Source organism: Cygnus olor, chromosome 18 (assembly GCF_009769625.2).
Source record: "Cygnus olor isolate bCygOlo1 chromosome 18, bCygOlo1.pri.v2, whole genome shotgun sequence".
NCBI classification, from domain to species: domain Eukaryota; kingdom Metazoa; phylum Chordata; class Aves; order Anseriformes; family Anatidae; genus Cygnus; species Cygnus olor.
In genome coordinates, this window is record NC_049186.1 from 3527584 (window position 1) to 3548117 (window position 20534).

General features: G+C 38.7%; 1 protein-coding gene and 1 non-coding gene across 8 annotated transcripts in view; both read left to right on the forward strand.

Annotated features, from left to right (window-relative positions):
- The window catches only part of B3GNTL1 (UDP-GlcNAc:betaGal beta-1,3-N-acetylglucosaminyltransferase like 1), a 124078-nt gene that overhangs the window by 44770 nt on the left and 58774 nt on the right, over window positions 1-20534 (forward strand). The gene's annotated exons all lie outside the window — the stretch shown is intronic.
- On the forward strand, window positions 10030-10101 carry TRNAE-CUC. Its single transcript has one exon. It is a non-coding gene; the product is annotated as a tRNA-Glu (tRNA).

Here is a 20534-nt window from a genome sequence, read left to right on the forward strand (position 1 = left end):
GCCCATTCATTTTGCAAGAAGCAAATAACTTTGTAATTCCTAATAAATAAATCATAAATATAACCACCCATGAGTGCAAAAAAGTTGCAGATTTAATAATCTTATTCACATTCGGGAGAAAATAGTACTGTATCCAGGAATCACTCCATTTTTTGAGTTTCCATAGGTATGTCAGAGTCTCAGGGAAAAAAAGGTGAATTGGTCATCAAGCTGGTAACTGCATTCAAACAGGATTTAATGCTTCTGAGAGAAACCAGACTCTACAAGTCTCTCCATGTAGTGGACAGATCCGTGCTGAGCAGTGCTAAACTAACATGTGCTCATACACGTTGACATACTTCATTTAGTGTGCTGCCAGGCCAGAAAGGCAATACTGAACCCAAGCTAGCAAGAAATGATCTTACTGTCACAGCATTTACATCCTGGAAGTTGCAGGGAGATTCTCAGCTTTATTATGATAGGAAACAAGAAAGGGAGGTAAAGAATTCATCAGAGTGGACCTGAATACAGTGTGTGCTTCCAGCAAGACTCTTCAAGGACCATATTTAGCTTTATGCTTCTCATCGTTCTTTTCCTTCTCTGTGTTTCCTGGGTATTTAAACTAAAGGAGAAGGGATTTCTGTTTTCTTGTTTTGTCCCATATGCAGCCAATAGTCTACCTATGTTGTGCACAGGAGTTGGTCAAGAAAGCACGTCTCGTTATTTTCCAGTCCTGGAAAAGTCTGAGAAATGTACTGGCAAGTTCTCACTCGCCTTGTGATTTGTTTTTCTGTGCTGTTTCCATTCTTCTGTTTTTACTGATCATGAAGAGTAGTTTTGCTCGCGAGCACTGCATGCAAGCCAATGGCAATGCAACTGTGCACCTCTGTTTTTCTTCAGTTCTCTTCCTTTTTACCTGGGCCTTTTCTATGCCTTTCCTAATGGCACTTTTCTTAAATAAATAAATAAAAACCTGTGATTGTGGAATGAAAACAGAATAGAAGCTGTTAGATTCAAACACCTGATGTTCTTAGAACCCCTGATGGCTTGCTTGAAAGAGGAGGGAAATTAAGTTTTCAAGTGACAGTGCTGTTAAGCTGTTCTCAGATGTCTTAACTAATACTCAAATTGTGTTGAACATCCTCACTGATACATCTAAATCCTCACTTCTACAGCAGTGATACACTGAGTTAAGGTTTGTTTGTACTTGGCACGAATTGATCAGGTAAACGGAGAAATCACAGCTGCTTCTCCTGGAGGCAGCAATTGTGGAGCCCACTGCAGTGTCTTGTTGCTCCACTTTGTGCAGTATTTGACCATGATGTGTGATCTCAACTGCCAACATTTATCTGGCCACATGATTTTAAAAGCCGGCAGCCAGCAATGTTAGTGTTCCCTACCTACTCTGAATCGCGTTTCAATGGCATCTTTCAGAAGAATGTAACTCTTAACCTGCGAACAGAACAGGCTCTCTCTTCATCTCAGTGTCCGATTACACATATGTTTAAAAAAAAAACCAACAACAACAACAACAAAACCTTTGGAGTCAGTAGGAGAGCAATTTTTTGTGTGTCATAAAATTATTCATAGATCTGCAGAGCAGATGTTGACGATTACAAAGAGAACAGAGGCCGGTCTGTGGTCAGCCAGCAAGCTCCATTTCACGTGGGTAGATCAAGGCTCAAGACAGCAACTATTTCCTGTCAGCACGCTGGGCGTCAGTGATAGCAGTTTTTGTGGGCTCTAGCCCAGTTAAATTATACAAAGTCACTTTTGTGAGGCCTTGCTTCGGCCTCTCTGCTGAAAGAATAATGGCAGTAGAGGGCTCAGCATTCAGTTTTGTGAGGTCTATTGATATAAAATTGCAAGTTTAAAACTTGTTATGGATTTTATGGTTTTCTGTTAGATGCTTGCCTCATTCTCTCAGTGCAGAACAGCTGACCCTTTCTTTTACTGCAGTAATCACCAGTGGCATGCTTCACATCTTAATTGTTTGAGCTTGAACCATAGTTAAAGCACAGCCTCCCAAAATTTTAATGTATTTTTATTGATAAACTCAAGTAGTAGCTAGTTCCTGCAGATGAATAGTGATGAATTAATATCATTTTGCTTTCAGGGCAATTTTCTTTAAAATTGTTGGGGCTGCAGGTGGCCCAGGGCACCTCCTCTGTTGATGGCACTGTTTGGCATGCTAATATAAACAGGAATTTCCCAGTAGTTTAAAGAATTTTAACTGTAGCTCATTTTGTCTCAAACAGAATGGGTTTGTTGAAGTAATGATAATGCAGATGCTATGTCAAATGAATTCTCATTTTCCTCTTAGTTGGTAGAGCTGTATAAATAAATGTGTCAATGGGGAAAAATTAATTTATTCTTCTGCAAATAAATCATTTTGATCTTCAAGTTTAACAACTATAGGGAGAGATGGAGGAAGCACCCCTTACCCTTTTGGGTAGAGGGAAGAGGGCAATGAGCAGAAGTACAGCTTAGTGAAGGAAGGAGATAACCTTGTAGACGTGGTGGTTATTCAGGCTCAGAAGGACAACTGGAAATGGAAACAATTTTCTGGTGTCCTGTCATATTTAAAATTCACTCTTTTGTGGCTTTTATAATAAAGTCCTTGCCAGGGAATGTGGGCATGTTGATGTCAAGTTCTCATAATTGGGTCTGTCACCTTGCCATTTGTGCAGTAGAGGATGCTTCTGGATACAAACAGAACATCAAAAACTGACAAAAACATAACACAGAAATACTTCTTGAATAGCTGAAACAATATCTGTAGTAAATATGGTTTGTTATTCAGAAACGTTCTGAATAACAATAAGAAATTATCTATTCTCTGTCCTACAGAGCACAGCACGTTTTTCCACGTTTAGCAAGAAGAGCACCTCTGATAAGGATCTACCATGTTCTGTGTGACTCAAATCCTGGGTTGCTTGGGCTTTTTTCATCAACTAGGCAACACGAGTAATTTTAGAATGAAGAGGAAGGAAGAAATTACATGCCTCAGTAGCAAGCATGTTTTCTCTAATACTTTAGTTTCAAGTTCTGTATTGCAGGTAGGTCAAGTCCCAAGTCTCCTTTTATAGCAGGATTCCAGGTGCAAGCAGCTATACGTAGCATGGAAGTCAACGTTCCTTGAAGGAAAATGATAGTATAGCCTTAAGTCTTAATGGCAAACTGCTGTTGTTATAGGGCTTGTACGAATTTGTTAAGAATAAGCAATGCTGAAACATAAAAATCTGTAGGCTGACAGAGGCAGATGCACCTGCTGCGTGAATATAAGTGCCATGCAGCCACATGGCTGTGGCTGGGCCACACACCAGTGCCGGAGGAGCTCGTCGGTGCCGGGAGAGCTTGTTGGTCCACATGGGACAGGGCAGTGCCATTCCTGGCCCTCTGAAGGCAGGACACTTCTGTATTAGGAGTGAGTTTCCCATAACTCCACTGTATAAACACAAATCTGTACCAGGCCACATATTTAGAATTTGTCATGCTGAGGTATTCACCTGCGAATTATCTGTGCATTGTTTCATATGGATAAGGTATAGATAGCCAAATGTTAGGTCAAATTGTGTAGTATAACACCCAAAAGGTAAGTGCTCTGGTGAATATGGAAATGAAGGCAGTATTTAGTTAGAAACTTGTTGAGGACAATAGCTGTTGCTTTTCTCACTACAGCATACATTATGAGATTACAATGTCGTCTACTTTCTCTAGATTAATTTCTAGACTATGCCATATAGGGTATTATATTGACAGGCAATAGTAGCATGGGGGGAGTATTAATAGGGGAAGTTGAATGAAGTTGTTTTTCGTTTTTCTGCTAAGGCCAGGAGAGTTTAAAAATAGAGACCAAGGTCTTCTAATTCAGGCTATTGTTTTTTTGTTTGTTTGTTTGTGTTTTGTTTTATTTTTTTTAATTGACAGCAATTTTTGGACTTCGACTTAACACACACATTTGAGTGTCGCTGTTTAGCTGGGATAAGCTTTCTTTGAATTACACAGTTTGTGATTTTGGATAGGAAATTATACACCATTTTTTTTCCCATATCTCAGAATAGGTTACAGTTGGTAAACTAAATGACAGTATTGAATCACATATTTTGTAATTGAGGTGATACTATTAAGGATATTAAAATCCTGGAGGAAGGTGAACATTTAAAAGTTACTTAGCTTTTATTTTTGCCAGCCGAGAAGTTTTAAAATAAAGATTGCCCAAAAAATTTTGTTTGTATATAGTGGTGAATGGTTACACTTTCTAGAACTTAAATAGTAGAACTGTCAAGGTACTAGGACTGCTGGTTATTGATTTACGTGACTATGTTTGAAGATTGTAGGAGGAGAAAAAAGTTGTGTTTGAGGGGTGGTTCTGTTTTTGGGCTGTGTGTGTTTAGTTGGGGAAGGAGGTAATATTGACTCAGGGTTGTATATTTGGTCAAGTCTGAAGCCTGAAGTTACAGGCAAAATGACAAGCTAAATAGTTATTTTGTGGAAAGCAGACTGATATTCAGGCTTTGTGACAGTGGGACTTGTTTGTAGAACTTCTGATGAACAGTCTGAAGTTCCGTCTTTTCTCAGTTTTCACCTTTTGAGAGAGCTTTCTAAACACAAATAATAAATTTTACAGGGAAATTATTATTATTTCTAAAACCACTGCATATTTCTGCTACTGCTTCACATATTTTCAGGGTTGTTTGAATTTCCATTCATTATTTGCTTGAGATATTTAGTTAATTTTTTACTGGTGACTTGAAGGGTGATTGTAGAAATGTTACCTGTCACCAACAGCAGCAAACCAAATGTTTCTTAGTTTGTTTACTGTCTGATTGTAGAGATAATAAAAATAAGTTTTTGACTTCCGTAACTTTTGTCAAACCTCTTCTTAAGACAAAAAAGATGTTTATACATTGCCTATGTGAAAACTCAAGGTTTGCTTCACTAACTACGAGTTATTATGTGTGAACAATTGGGAAACAAAAGTAGGTTGTCTGCCTTACTCAGGACCATTTTCCATAATTGTCTTCTAGAATGTATTTTCATTGTGTCTGTCTGAATTTGAGGTATTTTCATCAAGGAGTTATGCCACTCGTCCCCTAATAATCATCTGAGAAAATAAGAATGTTAACAAGATAGTGTTAGAGGTATGTAGCTCTTTGAGAAATAGAGCAATGTAATTTTATCAGAATCTGAGTTTTATGAGTTGGACAGACAAGTCTGAAAATGAAGAATATGTAGTCATTATTGCAGCTTTCCTCTGAAAGGCATGAACTACTTCAGTAATGTTAGTGCAGACCTTTGTGGCGGGAGGAGGGTGAGGGAATCATTCTAACAATGCTGAAAAAATGCTTCCACTTCTGCTAAAAGCAAGGATGTTGTGGCCTTAGCCATAATCATGAATAGGTCATGGAATTGCCTTATGTGCTATGATGGGCCAATGTGTATTTCTACTATATAGAATTAAACCCTTTTATTTCAGAGCTACCGATTGTCAGGAAAGTGCAAATGAGGAGAGATCTGGGTTACATACATATGTGTCCAGAGATAGTCTTTGTGTGCAAATCTTATGCCAGGTCAGTAAGGTGTTTTTACATACATATACAAATATACAACACGATTTTATATATTTATATATACAAATATAAAACATGATTTTATACATTTTGACTAGAAGCTTACTTTCATTCATTTTGTTTCCTTTTTATTCATTCTTGTTCATTCATTTTACTAACAAACATGCATGCTAAATGCAGTATTTTAATGTTTTTGAGCACTCTTGCAGGCCTAGCACATATTAATTTCAAATGCATCCTGATAGCTATGCTTGTAGCATTGTGAAAACTTGATTTTTTTTTAACTTTATAAAATTGGTAAATGTCACTTTTAAGCCTTATTTTTGTAATTTATCTCAAGCACTGCTGCTTGCACTTTGCCCTTGTTCTTTCTGCTTTTGCAGGTTTGAAGCTTCTGAATCTGATCTTTTAACTGAACACATGTAAATTTTAGTGGAAATTTGTATGTATGTGTCTGCTAGAAAAAGATAGAGAGAATGTGCCTGTGAAAGATGAAGGACTGCCAGATAAGCCTACCAAACTGAGATCTGGAAAAAATAGGATTTTCCAAGCAAACTAGAGGTTTATCAACGAGGAAGAAAGCAAGCTAGCTTGAGTACTTTGCACAGCTGTTTCAGCTGAGATATTTTATCCATGTGATACTATATAATAATTTGATTCCAAAAGTAATACATAAATGTAGTTTTTATTTTGAATTTGTGGCATACGTAAAATTGGTTTCATATGGTCAAAAGCTTCTGCTTTTCAAAACAAAATAACCAATAGTTTGGTTCATCTTGCATTTGCAAAATACTGCAGCAAAGTTTCTTGAGTCGCCCAGTAAACATGAGACTTCTCTGATCATAAATCAGAAGTACCAACACTTCGCTGCCTTTCCAGTAGCATGTAATTTTTTTAATTACTAGCAATGTCCATCATAAAAACCTTTGAATTGAAAGGTTCACAAGTTGATTAGTGGTGCTAAGTGAAAATGTATTTTCTTAGGCATTGCTAAGCAGAAACAGCTTTTGTTTTACCATGCCTGTAGATCTCTAGTTCTTGATTTCCACTGTCAGAAATATATGAGGAACACTCAAAACCACGTAGGATCCTCGTGCTGCAATGGACTGGATGCGAGTGCGCCAGTTCATGTGTTTGGAAATATCGAATGACAAAAAGAGAATGCATTTACTAGGTAGAAGCGCACCAGATGCCAAACAGCTGTGAATCATCTGTGTTCTGTTGTGGAAGAAGTGAGAACCTTTAAGCCTGAACTGAAAAAAGATTTTGTTTGTTTGCCTTAGCATGAAACTGATTTTTGTAACCCTTTCCCTCAGCTCCTAATTGCATTTGTTTAGCTACTTATCCTTAGGTTAGTAAATAATTCTTTCTGCTGTCAGTCCCTCATTAAGCCCTTCAGATGAGGTCTCTTTACAAGTCAGTAAAAACAAACTGTCAGTTTTATTGTAGGCTCCTGTTTTGTCCTTGTTAGTGTCACCTGACGTTAAGTAGCTGACCTTCACACCTACAAATACAAACAACTTAAGTAATGTGCATTGCTTTAGCAGGCACTGTGCCGCTGGTGCTCTTAGACCTGTGATGCCCAGGGATCTCCTGCCATTGGTCAGTGCCCTTCATTTTCTTGATATCGAGGCCTCTGCTGCTGCCTCTTTCTCTAAGATTTGCAGTCAGTTTTGTCTGTGTTTTTTCCTCCTCTAGCGGAAGATTTCTTTGTATCCACTGGGTTTGGCCAGTTCACACCTGCATCAACCGTCCTCCCTGCCAGAATGCTGTGCTCCGTCAATAAAGGCATAATTTGGAATAGAATTAGACAATAAAATGTCTCCTTTTCCTCAGCTTTCGATTGTTTTCAGTCAGAACAGAAGAGTTTTAAACCTAAATACTTGTACCTTTCTCAGCAGACATGAATGGCTTTCCCTCTCTCTCCCTGACAGCTTTTTTATGCAGTTGCAAGGTCCAGCAATCTTTTTGCCCAACTCAGCGTGTTGTTTCAAATCTAATTCACAAGTGATCTCCATAGACACACAGAGCATTCACAGATGCTTTCTGTGAATCCCTCAGAGCATATCACAATTTAATAGAATGGTTTGCTATGTCCACTGGACAGCAAGACTACTAGATGCCAGGAAAGGGCTAAGAAATGCTGTGCATGAGTTCTTTTCAGAGCATCAGTGGAAAGGAGAGGGTTGGGAAGCTTGCTGGGGACTGTAATTTTGAACCTTGTCTTGAGAACTATGGGAGGAAAGAATCTTAGGTGAGAGAAGGGAGATCAAGAAAAGTAATTTGTATGAAAGGCAGGTGAGAAGGCAACATTAACAATACTGGTTTGTCTACCTTCGAAACTGAATTGCCAAAAATTGCACGTGATGGTCTAAATTCATTGATCAAAAATGCGCACTATTATTGGAACAAAATAACAAACCGTGACTATTTCTATATTTTCTGTTACCTTCCTGCTTTTGCTTAACAAGGCTGACACTGAAACTGCTGTTGTGTCCTTTGTGAACTGAAGCATGAAGATTCAGTGAGTGTGTTTGGGCATGAGCCTCTTACATGTTTGGATCAAAGGGACGGATGTATGAAAGACACACTAACTTACTGTCACTAGAGCAGTTTGTGGATGAAGGCGGTTTAGAATTCAGTATATGCAACACTGTTATTAACTTCTTATTGACTTTGCACAGAGGATTTTTTTTCTGAATCTGAACCAAAGCTTTGTGAGTTGTGATGGCATTTTTAATGAATGCAAACATATAAAGATAAATATTCATGGTTTTGCCTACTTCCTAGGCTTTTCTTCCTCGAAGTTACAAATTAGCGTTGTCTTTGTCCTCGTTGCAGGATCAGTCTGACTGATGTCGTGAAAGAATTAGGTTTTTTGTTTGTGTTTTAAAACATGCATTTCAGTATGCACTATAATTACATAAGACACGATTATTATGCTGCTTAATTTCTTGAACTAGAAGCCAATAGTTTTAGCTTTTATTTGACGTGTTCTTTGCTGACAAGGCAGTGTTAGCAGTTCAGTTGTATTTCATATGTTAGACATTTTAGGAAATGCTGTCTTACTGCTTGCTAATTTAGTCTTAATTTAAACAAGCTGGAGCATCTTTAAGGTAAACATTTGAAAAGAAACATGCTTTCTTGCATCTTTCAGATCCAGTATAGGACTGGCTATAACGCAGATCTTTTTTTCTATCAAAATCAGAGAAAATACATAACGCTATGCAGATGTAACAGTTCTGTCAGTTAGTTGAGAGACTTTCAGAGAAGACATTCCACAGTTTAAGGTGGTCATGATATGACAGCAGGTTTCCCTGGTGGTATGCTATAAAATAATCAAAGCATTACTTTTTGACTTGTTTAATATGGTGAGGTCCTAAAAACCTACCAAAAAGTACAGTATTGTCTAAGCAGACAGAGAAAAACAGAGGCCTTGAGGTTGTGTTGCAAGTAAGTGCATGCTGTATAAATAATAAATTAGTAAGAGTTCAACAAATTCAACATATAGCAGAGAATAGAAAAAATAAAATGTTACTTTTGCTAGGAAGGCCAAGTAATGCCATCGGCTGCTACTGTTAGGAATTCCTTGTACTTGTATCTGTCTGCCTGTGGCAAAAAACACAGGGTACTATGTTTTGGAGAAAAAGACATGTTCTGCTACACTCAGTTGGATGCCACACTTACCAGAGCTGTTAGAAGGTTTCTCATTGAGAAATGTACTTAAGCCAATGTTTTTTTTCTCTTGGGGTAGTGTTCTGCTTTCATTTAAGTCAATGTCTATATTTCCACAGACTCAGGGGCACCTTGATTTTACTTCTAGCCTTCTCATCACAGACGTCATCACATGCTTTGAGAGGTTACAATTATTTCTGTTTAAGAAGAAAAAGGTTTTTTTTAAAAAATAATGATTTGTAGAGAGTCAAGATGCATTCTGTTGATTGCTTGTGGTCTTTAGAGATCCATACACAGTTCAGGGTATTTCTGGGTCAGTGGTTTTTCTGTTTTGGTGGTGGAGGTGTATAGACATATGCTCCAGTGCTTCCACATTGTGTTTCCTTCTGTTTCCTTATAAGCCTTTGAGAGAGAAGCTGAGTGATGTTTGGATAGAAGGCTGGAACTTTTATGTGACATTGACATAGTTAGGGCACTATAATAATGCCTGTTAATAGACAACTCCCTGAAAAGGAAATGAAAACGATGTTTATAAAGCAGCACAATGTGTATTTCCAGAAGAATTGGGTGTGAGAGTGAGAGGCAGGGTGCAAGAAGATGAGGCAACCACAGGCAAATGCTTTTCTCCCTTTTTATAACTGGGCTTTTTTGTCAACTCTATTATCTGTAAGCAATAATGGCAAAATAAGAACACTTGTATTTTTCTGCCTCTTCACGGGGGTGGGTTATGGGTGAGTTGCAGTTTGCACTGTGCATGTTGTGTGTGGCTCTCCAAGTTTGGTGTAAAATCGTTCAGTAGAGGTCCCTGGTGGTCTAGTGGTCAGGATTCGGCGCTCTCACCGCCGCGGCCCGGGTTCGATTCCCGGTCAGGGAAGTACTCCTTTTGAGGGAATTGAGTGCACCCTCAGTAAGTTTGCAGATGACACCAAGTTGGGGGGAAATGTCGGAGGGCAGGATGGGTCGATGGGCAGAGGCCAGTGGGATGAGGTTCAACATGGCTAAGTGCCGGGTCCTGCACTTTGGCCACAACAACCCCATGCAGCACTACAGGCTTGGGGCAGAGTGACTGGAAAGCTGTGCAGAGGACAAGGATCTGGGGGTGTTAATTGATGCTTGCCTGAACATGACCAGGCAGTGTGCCCAGGTGGCCAAGAAGGCCAACGGCATCTTGGCTTGTGTCAGGAATAGTGTAGCTAGCAGGCCCAGGGAGGTGATCATCCCCCTGTACTCTGCTCTGGTGAGGCCGCACCTCGAGTACTGTGTTCAGCTTTGGGCCCCTCACTACAAGAAGGACATCGAGGCCCTGGAGTGTATCCAGAGAAGGGCTTTGAAGCTGGTGAAGGGCCTGGGACACAAGTCCTGTGAGGAGCGGCTGAGGGAACTGGGAGTGTTTAGTGTGGAGAAGAGGAGGCTCAGAGGAGACCTTATTGCTCTCTACAGCTACCTGAAAGGAAGGTGTGAGGAGCTGGGGGTCGGCCTCTTCTCACAGGTAAATGGTGATAGGACTACAGGGAACAGCCTCAAGTTGCACCAGGGGAGGTTTAGGTTAGAAATTAGGAGACGTTTCCTCTCAGAAAGAGTGGTCAGGCATTGGGACGGGTTGCCCAGAGAGGTACTGGAGTTACCATCCCTGGGGGTGTTCAAGGAAAGGTTGGACATGCTGCTTAGGGACATGGTTTAGTGGGTGACATTTGTAGTAGGGTGATGGTTGGACCAGATGATCTTGAAGGTCTTTTCCAACCTTAATGATTCTATAATTCTATGATTCCAAGTCATTTTATTTAAGCAGATTTTTTTTGGTCAGATCAGTTGTCACAGCAGTTTGAGGGGCCTGGGGCATTCTCGCTCTTTCCTGCCTTTTGATTTCATTTTTCTTTAACTTTCTTGTAAAAGGTAAGAGGTTGGAGTAACATGTGATTCATTTGTTAACAATTTTTTTTTCCAATTCAGATGCCGAATTTTTGATAGCATAGAATTCAAATTAAAGTAAACTTAAGTGCAAAGAGACTTAAAAATGAGAGAAAATATGACTGAAAGACCTGAGCTTAAATATATGTGTGTGTGTGTAAAAGTCAAAATTTTCAGACATAGTCAAATCAGAAAATAAGAAGAGTGAGGAAACAGACACTATGAACTAATGCTGTTGGTTGCTGGGAGAGATTTTATTGTAGAAAATTAAGGACCTAGGATGATATAAAGAAAAAGCAGAACTGAAAATGTAACTATGGTAAAAGAAAAACTAAATTTCCAATGAGTTGATAATGTCAGTCAACGTAAAATTTGGGGGGATGTTGTAAGAAGCTTTACTGAGAGGAAGTTAGGCGTCATCACAAGAAAGTAATATTTCAGTCATACAAATGTGCCTGAAGGAAACGTTCTGTGCTGTGAAAGGTGGCACAAATAATTTATATTGCTCCTGAATAATTTGATACGGCCATCAAATGAAAAATGATAAATGGCTTTTGGTTTAGAGAAGTAGAAGTATTGGAGAAGGTGTAAAATCACGTGTGTAAAAGCTGTATTTCATTTTTATGGCTTACAGCTTCTAAAAAGTGACAGCATATCACTATTTGATTGTTGCGAGTTGAACTGTTTCCAGAATGGTATGATTTTACACCTCATGCCTAAGGGTGTCTGTCATATAATAGTCTTGTGAAGTGTGATGTCAGAAACGTCTAAGTACTGCTTAAAAGAAACCTAAACTCAGACCTCTGCCAGGTATTACTGAATTACAGCAGACAACTTGAAACTGAGACTGTTACCACCACAAAATTTAAGTTGAAAAAAAACAACAACAAAAAGCCGACCACCTGTCACTGGGTGATGTTACAAACTGCAAAAGTTGATATTAGGAATAGTTACAAAAAATACAAAAAGGAAAAAAAAAGGGGGGGGAAAAAAAGAAAGAAAAAAAAAGCAATAAACAAAAAAAACGCATAGGTCATATACTCTATGTTCAGAAAAGTTAAAATCACAAGTTAAAATCCATGCTGCTACTGTACTGGGTGTATAGATACAGTGCCAAACCGTAATAAAGGAGATGGCTGTGTTTATGTAATCTCTTTCCACCCCATGAAGAGATTATTAAGCAAGGGGAGAGCTAAACAAGACAAAAATTAATCTGCAACATTTTTAAGTGAAGGATAAGGGGAAAAAAAAAAAAGAAGAAAGAAAAGATGGTCCATGAGTAGTCTCTAGGTTCAAAAACAGAGCAATCAGAGCTCGGAGGCTCAGCATTATCAGTTGGAGCAAACTGAGCTGAGCAATGTGGAAACTAAAACCCAGGAGATGCTTTGGAAATCTGTAGGAAAAAGGAGGCCAGAAAGTCAGGTCTGTGGAAGTTTAAACTCGTACAGGTTGTTGGTATTGCCACTATCTCCAGTGTACCATCACTCCCTCCGTGTGACTGTCACTGAGCTTGCCAAACAAATACCACCTACAGAGGCATGTGGCACAACTGTTCTTTCTGTCCGCTGCTTGCACACACTTTGTCTATATGGCCTAATGTTTGTTTATATTGAAAGGTCATTTTATTGCAAGAGCTAACGCAGAAATCTCATTAATCATTGTTCGGGTTCTATATAGGAATACAGTATCTATTTGCATGCATTAAGGTTGTTTACAGGAATGAAACCTGTTCTTTGTCCAGGCTACTACATGTCGCTTCAGTACACAAAAACTGTGTGCTCTTCACCATCTTTCTTGTTTGCATAGACTGCACCTCATCTTTCTGGTTGTAGATAATCCTCTCGCTGCCAAATGCTGTCCTGTCCCTTTCTACAAGACTTTTTTTTTCCCTCTGAATTTATGAATGAGATGCTGTATGAGCATCTTAGCAACGCTGACTGATGCTACATTACTTTTGACTTATGACTGCTGATACGTGTGAAATCTATGCATTCTTTGGCATCAGTATTTTACCCATCAGGAAGCCACAAGCTACACAAAACACAAACAGATCCGCCACTTATACTGTTCTTCCTTGAATTTCTTAAAGATTCTCAAGATAGAAGGGTAGCAACAGTAAAAGAAACATTTCAAAGTGTTGTACCAGCATCCAGCAGATGGGATAAAGGATGAACAATATTGAAAACATTGACAAGAAAGTGAACTTTTTGAAAATAGGAATATTATGTCCAGCTGGAAGAAGGAGATGCTCATACAGAATAGCTGTGTTGTCATACCTACATATTTGGCTTCATAGCCTCCCCTCTGTGTGTGTTTTCGTTCCTTTTAAGTCTCTGAATTGATGTTTCCTTGAGTTCCATGAGGCAGAAAGTAAATGGACTTTCCTGTGTTCAGACAAATCTAAATTTCTTATTACATGAACGAGTAAAATTTAAGATACCCTTTGACTACTTTGAGTAAGGCTTACTTGCATTTTTATCCTTTTTAGAAAATAGCCTAGAATAGGTCATTTTGGCAGGGAAGGGTTTGTATCCTTACCTATATTTGATCACGTTTTTTGTCCGCTGGGACATTTGCTACTCTACAATCTTGTAGATTAAAATACAACCTACATTAATAATTCACTAAAATGTATATATCTTTCTTCCATCTGACCGTTATATAGTTAAGCAGGGGATGATGCTCTCAGGAGATGGAGTCATACCCTTTAGCAAAACAAGAGAAGAATAGTGCTTACAATTTAATAGTTATATAAATATTCACGCATCTTTTTATTCTTGTTCTTTGGCTTTCTCATGTCACATCCCTGCGTTTCATTGTCAAAGAAATGTTAGCAAACATCAGCTACATTCTATTGTATGGGTGATTTATATTTCATATCATGGCCAAAGTAAAGAATGAATCGAAGTCAGAACCCAGTGCCATCTAGACTTTGGACGTGGTTCTCAGATTGGAGATCCATGTTGCCAAAAAAAAAAAAGTAATCTTGCAATAAATTAAAAACCACACTCTATAATTCACTAGCTATTGTGTGATTGTACAGAAGCTGGCTGGACACTTGTAGTGGGAAAAGCCAACAAGAATTTTTCCTTGTGAGATCTTTCCAAATGCTTCTTTCAGCTGCTGCTGTAACAATAAATAAACACAAGACGACACAAACAAGGATAAAATGATTGGGCCTAAAGCCCTGAATTACAAGACTTATATAATCAGTCTGTTAGAACAGAAGGATCATTTAAAAATCCTTTACTTTTTAGTAAAATGCTGTATAAGATATGTATATTCAGTTTGGGAAATAATGAAATGTAATCTCTTAGTGAGAAATGTATGTGATAAATCTTCAGAAAATAGTAAGCTACTGTACATAGGAAGACTACAGTCTGTGCTTTCAGGGCATTTCCCAAGATAAATTTACCTCGTGAATAAGGGCTTTAGTCGTTAACTGTTGAAAGGAATTTAAAATAGAAGACACATAGGGTTTTCCAAGTTGAAAACTACATCAGGGAGTTCATTATTATGCACGCGCCTAAGATCAGCTGCTGTACGGCTTAGTACTTGTGTCAGCATTTTGCATATAGTAATGTTTGTTCCTAATTCTGCCAGCTGCATGGACTTAAGACAAATCTGAAGAGGCGGTGGATTTTAGGGGACAGGGAAGTGGTCCTCTCTTCTGACTTTTTCTCGTGAAGTGAATGTTTGGTGTTCTTCTACTATCTGAGATGTCATGGCTCGTGGAAAGCAATACTTCATGTTACCTCAAAAGAAGTGGCTGTTACCTTTGTACATTTACTGTACAGAGCAAATAGCATTGTCCGCTCCAGGTCATTTTGTACTTGATCTTTACTGATTGTAATATGGCTGCATTAGACGTACATCTGTCTAATGTATGTGCAGCATACACATTTCAGATTGCATTCAGTAAAATCTTGGGTCCTGCATTTCAATGCACTTCGCTGCCATTTTTAAGCGGTGGTTCTTTGGCTGTTTGAGTTCACTTAAGTCCTACCTTCTCTCTCCCCTTTCTTCATGATCCCGCCCAAGAAAAATCCCACCAAAACAAGAGTTTGACCTCTTAATGAGCCAATTCAGCTCTTTACAAAGAAACAAGAAAGAAAAAAGAAAAAATGAAAACAAAACTGCTTTTTTAAGGTATGAGCTACTCCATCAAGGCGTGGAGGAGCACCTGTACTGGCACCATGGCGGGAGAAGGCAGGGGCACGGCCGCGGCCGTTACTCACTGAGGTGGCTGTAAGGGTGGCAGCTGAAGGATCCCTAAGAGCTGCTGAACTTGTCTAAGAACATGTTGTCAACCAAAAAACACGACTGCCAGCAGTCTTGAGCCATTTCTAGTGCTTGTCAGCTCCTCAGTGAGCAAATTTAGCTTGCATGTCAGGTAGGAAATAAAGAGGAAATAAATCTTTTTTTTCTGGGTTAGCAAGCCGAATTGGCTTGCTGAGGGTTCAGACGAACGGCAGGACTGTAGCAAGGGAAATAAGTAGTGGGGAATGTGTGGCCAGGAGCGAAAGAGCAGCAGATCCTTTGTGTAACTGCAGTGGTGATTAGTTACATCAGTGGAGCTGCTCTTGCAGAGCTTTGCATTTAGGGAATGCAGCAGAGCTGATCTCATGGCTTACTGCCACCAAAACCATCAGTCAAGCTCCTGCCTCTCTCTCTCCTCCTTGCTTCCTTTTCTTCTCATTTGGTGGTATCCATTTTTACCCGTTGAGCAAGCTGAATCAGCTTCTCATCTATCTGAGTGAGTGCCAGAATCCATGCAAGGGAGGAGATGGACATTTAAGGCCAGGAAGAGGTGGCCAGGTGGGCATGGCAAAATGGGGCCACCTTCTGGGGCTACCTTCTGCTTTGGACTGTGGGTCAGTGCAGCCGAACTCATGGTGCAGTGCTTTCAGTCAAACAGGAGCGTGGAAACAATCTGACAGAAGTTGTTTATTTATCCAAATTTGGTAAAATGTTATTTAAAATTCCCCTTTTTCTTGATGACTCATCAAACTGTTTTAACATCTCTTCATTTCCTTAACATGTTGTCTTCCTTTCTAGTGACACCAGTTCGGTCGCTCTCGCCCCTCTAACGTGGTTTTCAGAAGAACTTAACACTTGGCCTTAGATGTACATCAAGAAATAAATAAAACATGATTGCGCTTACAATTCCACTTGATTCTCATAGTTTATATCAAGTATTGTCTATATGCAATATTTTTAAGCAAATGACTAAGAAATTTAAGTATTTGATTTATGGACTTAGTATATGAGCGTATGGATAGTTGTGCTTTTCTTCTAGCATTGTGACTGATGTGGGAGATGATGTGCAGAGCAGTTGAGTGAAGGATAATCTCAACATCTCAAGCATTTTCAGGTGAAGGGTAAGAAGTTATAAAAAAAAAAGTTTAAATCTAGGTGGAATCCTGCTTGGAAAAAAAAAAAGAGAAAGATGAAAAGAGAAAACAAAACCTTTATGTTTCAGCTTCCTGTTGAAAAAGACAGTCTGGCAAAGCTGAGACAGGTATCTAGCTGAGGAGGAGCACTGCTGTTGATGGTGACTTTTCTCACAGGCTTTATAGAATAAAGTAAAGTACCAGACCAAAAATTGCTGGCAATTGCGTACATATGTATTTCAGAGGAACATAAGGGAATAGGTCTTGTATAGCCAGCCTTGCATAAACAGTATCTGATCATGTTTTTGTGTCTTTTTAGGTAGCGTAGGTATCTTGTAGGTGATCAAAGCCTGATACGTTACAAAAATCTTAGCTGAGCCTCTGCTTAATTAAGAGATTTTTCTGCAATGCCAGCTGTTTTTCTCTAGTTTTGCCTTCATAATCATGTTTCTAAAAAGTCCTACTGGGAAGATGGGAGCATCTGTTTCATAATGCATTAGCAAGAGAAGCAGTGTGTGCAATATATGCACAGAATCACCATCAGGCAAATAGCCACTTGCATGTTAGCAGCAGGATAATTTATGGTTTTTCACATTGTGTTAGCTAAAGTAGTCATTTAATAAAGCCTTTTAACAACGGTGTGTGTCGATATCAGCCCTATTTCAGATGTAGCTGGGGCAAATTCAGTTGACAGTTGCAATTGCATCTGAGTTTACAATATTCTTGCATTGTAAGTTGAACACTTGGCTTTTGCAAAAGTTTAAAGGAATTACCCAGGCAAATGCTTTCCCTTTTTTCCTCTTTTGGTTTGAGCTGATCCTAGATTGATGGTAGCTGTAACTCAGAAATTTTCCCTTGGGTTTCATTTCTCGTTCTGCTCATCTTTAACAAACAAGCATAAAGAAAACACCTCTAAAATGACAGGTGTCTTACTCTATTAATTTTTAGCAAAGGTACAGTTTGTAGCACTGCTGAGGCAGTGGCAGTATGCTTTTTTTTTTCAGAATATAAATTTATTTTATTTATTTTAATTTATTCCATGTTACTAAATTTTGCTAGATGTCATCTATAGTCATTTCATTCACAGATCATCCAAATGCATTCTCTTAACATTGGTTTCAGTCTAATCTCTTTAGTTGTTACAAGTTCCTAACCCTCGTGCTCATTTGGCATGACAGATTTAAGCTGCTTTTTCTGAGGGAACCAGTAGTAATGTCTGGAAAATCAAGCAATTACTGTGATTTTTCCCTAAAGAAAATAAGTTGCAGTTCAGCTTTAGTTTTGTTAGGAAGTGTAGAACGTTGTATGTTCAATGTGTTATCTGTTAGTCTAGCATCCTTTGATATAAACAGAAGAGCATGCTTTTGACATGCTTCTTGGGGAGCTTGTAAAGCTGATTTGAGGTAAGTATTTGGAAAAATGAAGAGAAGTATTTCATGCAATATAAACTGAATCTTGTCTAACAAAGCACATTATCAGAAAATGGAAGTCGGGATCATGCTCTAATGAATGGAAAAAAATCCATGCCTTGCTAGCCTATGGAATTTTAATTTGCTTGTTTAGCAAGCATAACGGGGGTTATAGAAGCATACATTTAAAAGCACTTTAAAATCACCAGGGCATCTAAGGAATTTGAGACACCTGTAGGCCCTGAATAATACTAATTGATATCTGTGAAGACTTTATGAAATCTGCACAAAAGATAGAATTTTGAGTGGCTTAAACCTTTATTTACAATTCAATACTGACAAGACTTTGCTGAAGCTTCTCTCCTCGCTCCATTTTCTCCCCTTTAACCACTGAATTACTGGACTGGATGGAAATGTATCAATTAAACGTTGCTTTAAGCTTCAGAGGCTCTAGCAGGAGTTGGACATAGCCGCTCAAATTTAAACAGTGGTGTCCATCTAACTTTACTAAAGTTCTTCAAAAATCAAAATCGAATTCCATTTCTACTTATATCCAGGGCAGCAGTGAGCTCCGTGTTAAGATAAAAAATAAAAACTGTCTGCAGCAGATGAAGTTTTGCACCTGCCAGCTCTGGGTATTTTTCAGATCTTTGCATGTGCCTATGTGCATATATATGCAGCGTATGAGTCTCATAAGAAAGATATGGAATGCCAACGGATTTATAACCAGTACTAGGAAAATAAGTATTCATATGTTCTCATTTGGATAGAATGGTACGAAAGTTAGAAAGAACGTAACAGGAAACTATGCAGTATATGCGGTGATGTGATGATATTAAAGCCCTGAATCCAAATACTGATGAGAGAGAAATTTCAATTAGCAATTTTTATTATAGAAGCTTTAAACATTGACACTCTGTATGTCATCTTGAGCACTGGTTAGTGGTAAATAGCCTTTTTCTTTTTTTTTTTTTTTTTTCTTTTTTTAGTATATTAATGGCATTTTTGGTAGTATGTGAAATAATACACAATTCTTTTTGTGTATATGCTGTGTGTTTAGAGCAGAAGACAAAATTGAGTGTGCTCATATATGGTTCTTGTTTACTGTCTTTCAATCAACATTAAATCCTTCTGGTTATTTTGCACAGGCAGCAGAGTATCAAAATTGTCAGATATGTTTATTCTGCTAGAGCAACTTCAGGTTGTTCCTGTAAATTTATTTTCTCCTTGATTTTACTTATGCCGGTGGTTGTTGCTGCTGTGGTTGTAGCCGTGTGGAGTGTTTCATACCCATAAGAAGTAGGATACCTCCTGGTTTGTTGTCTGTAAATGATGCAGTTGTTAATGTGATGTTGCTTTTGACTGCTGCAATGGATGGCTATATTGGCTTTTACTGGGCTCTATAGGGAAGTTCTGAATGGATTTTGAAATCATAATTCATCTTTTAAACACCCTTAGAAATCTTGTTTGACAGCTCATTGTTTGTGTCCTTTAATCTAGGGAATTTATCCTTACGTAAGATTTCCAGCAAAGCTCTTTTCTTACTGGGTGCATTCATTTATTTTAACATAATCACAGCTTGCAGTGCCTCGTTCAGTAATCCTGTATTAAAAACATTAATAACTTCCTGAAAATGTTTTATTCTGCTCTATGCATGACATTTTTAATTTGAACTGACTTCTTCAGTTTCGTTTTTGGTAAGAGAGTGGAGCCAAATCTGGTTTTCTTCCAGTAAACTGTGAAAGACAAATTGAACAGAGCATTTCCTTGTTCTTCAGGGTTCCCTTCCTGGAGGGAACTACAGAGAAAATTACGTGTGAATGAAGGCAAGACCCAGGGCTCCAGATTCCATGTGAGAAACATAAGGATTCACCGTACGTGAATCCTAGGTCAAAGGACTTCACTTATCTGCACATGTGGTGAACTTCAATAGGTGGTCAAGGGAAAAAATGCCTTTGGTGTGTTGGCAGTGCCGGTAGGTTGCTGTTGGATCTGGGATTGATTTAGGCTCTCTCTCAGGCCCCTGATCAGGGAGCCATGTCTCTGCCTACTGATAAAACTGGATGTAACAATGCTAACATTTCTGTGACAAGTTCAAAAGTTTGTTGGATGGAAATGGATCATGTTTTCAGCTGGCAGTGTTTTGCAGAGCTGCCTAGATGAACCCCAACTACCTGCTGGTGAGAAACATAACAGACGAGCGCACTGCTTGGTCACATTGCGTCTGCTCTATGCTTTTTGTTTGCTTGAGCACGGCTTGAATGAAGACAAAGAGTGGACTTATGCAGGCACCCCATTATTATTTCAAATAGTTTATCCAAATTTTCAGGTGGGTGAAGCTGATTATTTGTTGTTGACAGAAGGACTGTGTTGGGAACTTGTCCTAACAAGCAGTAATTGTGTGATTAGGAGAGTTTAATGAAGAAAAGGAATTCTGATTCATTCATAGTATTTGGTTTGTTGACAGTTAATGTCATTTTCATTGAATGAAATCTGTCAGCGACACTTGTATTTCAAGCTCTGTGGAAGTGCTGGTATTCTGAAGCTCTATTGTGTGCATCTAAGGCCCAAGTTAAAATCTGTAGAAGTCAGAAAGT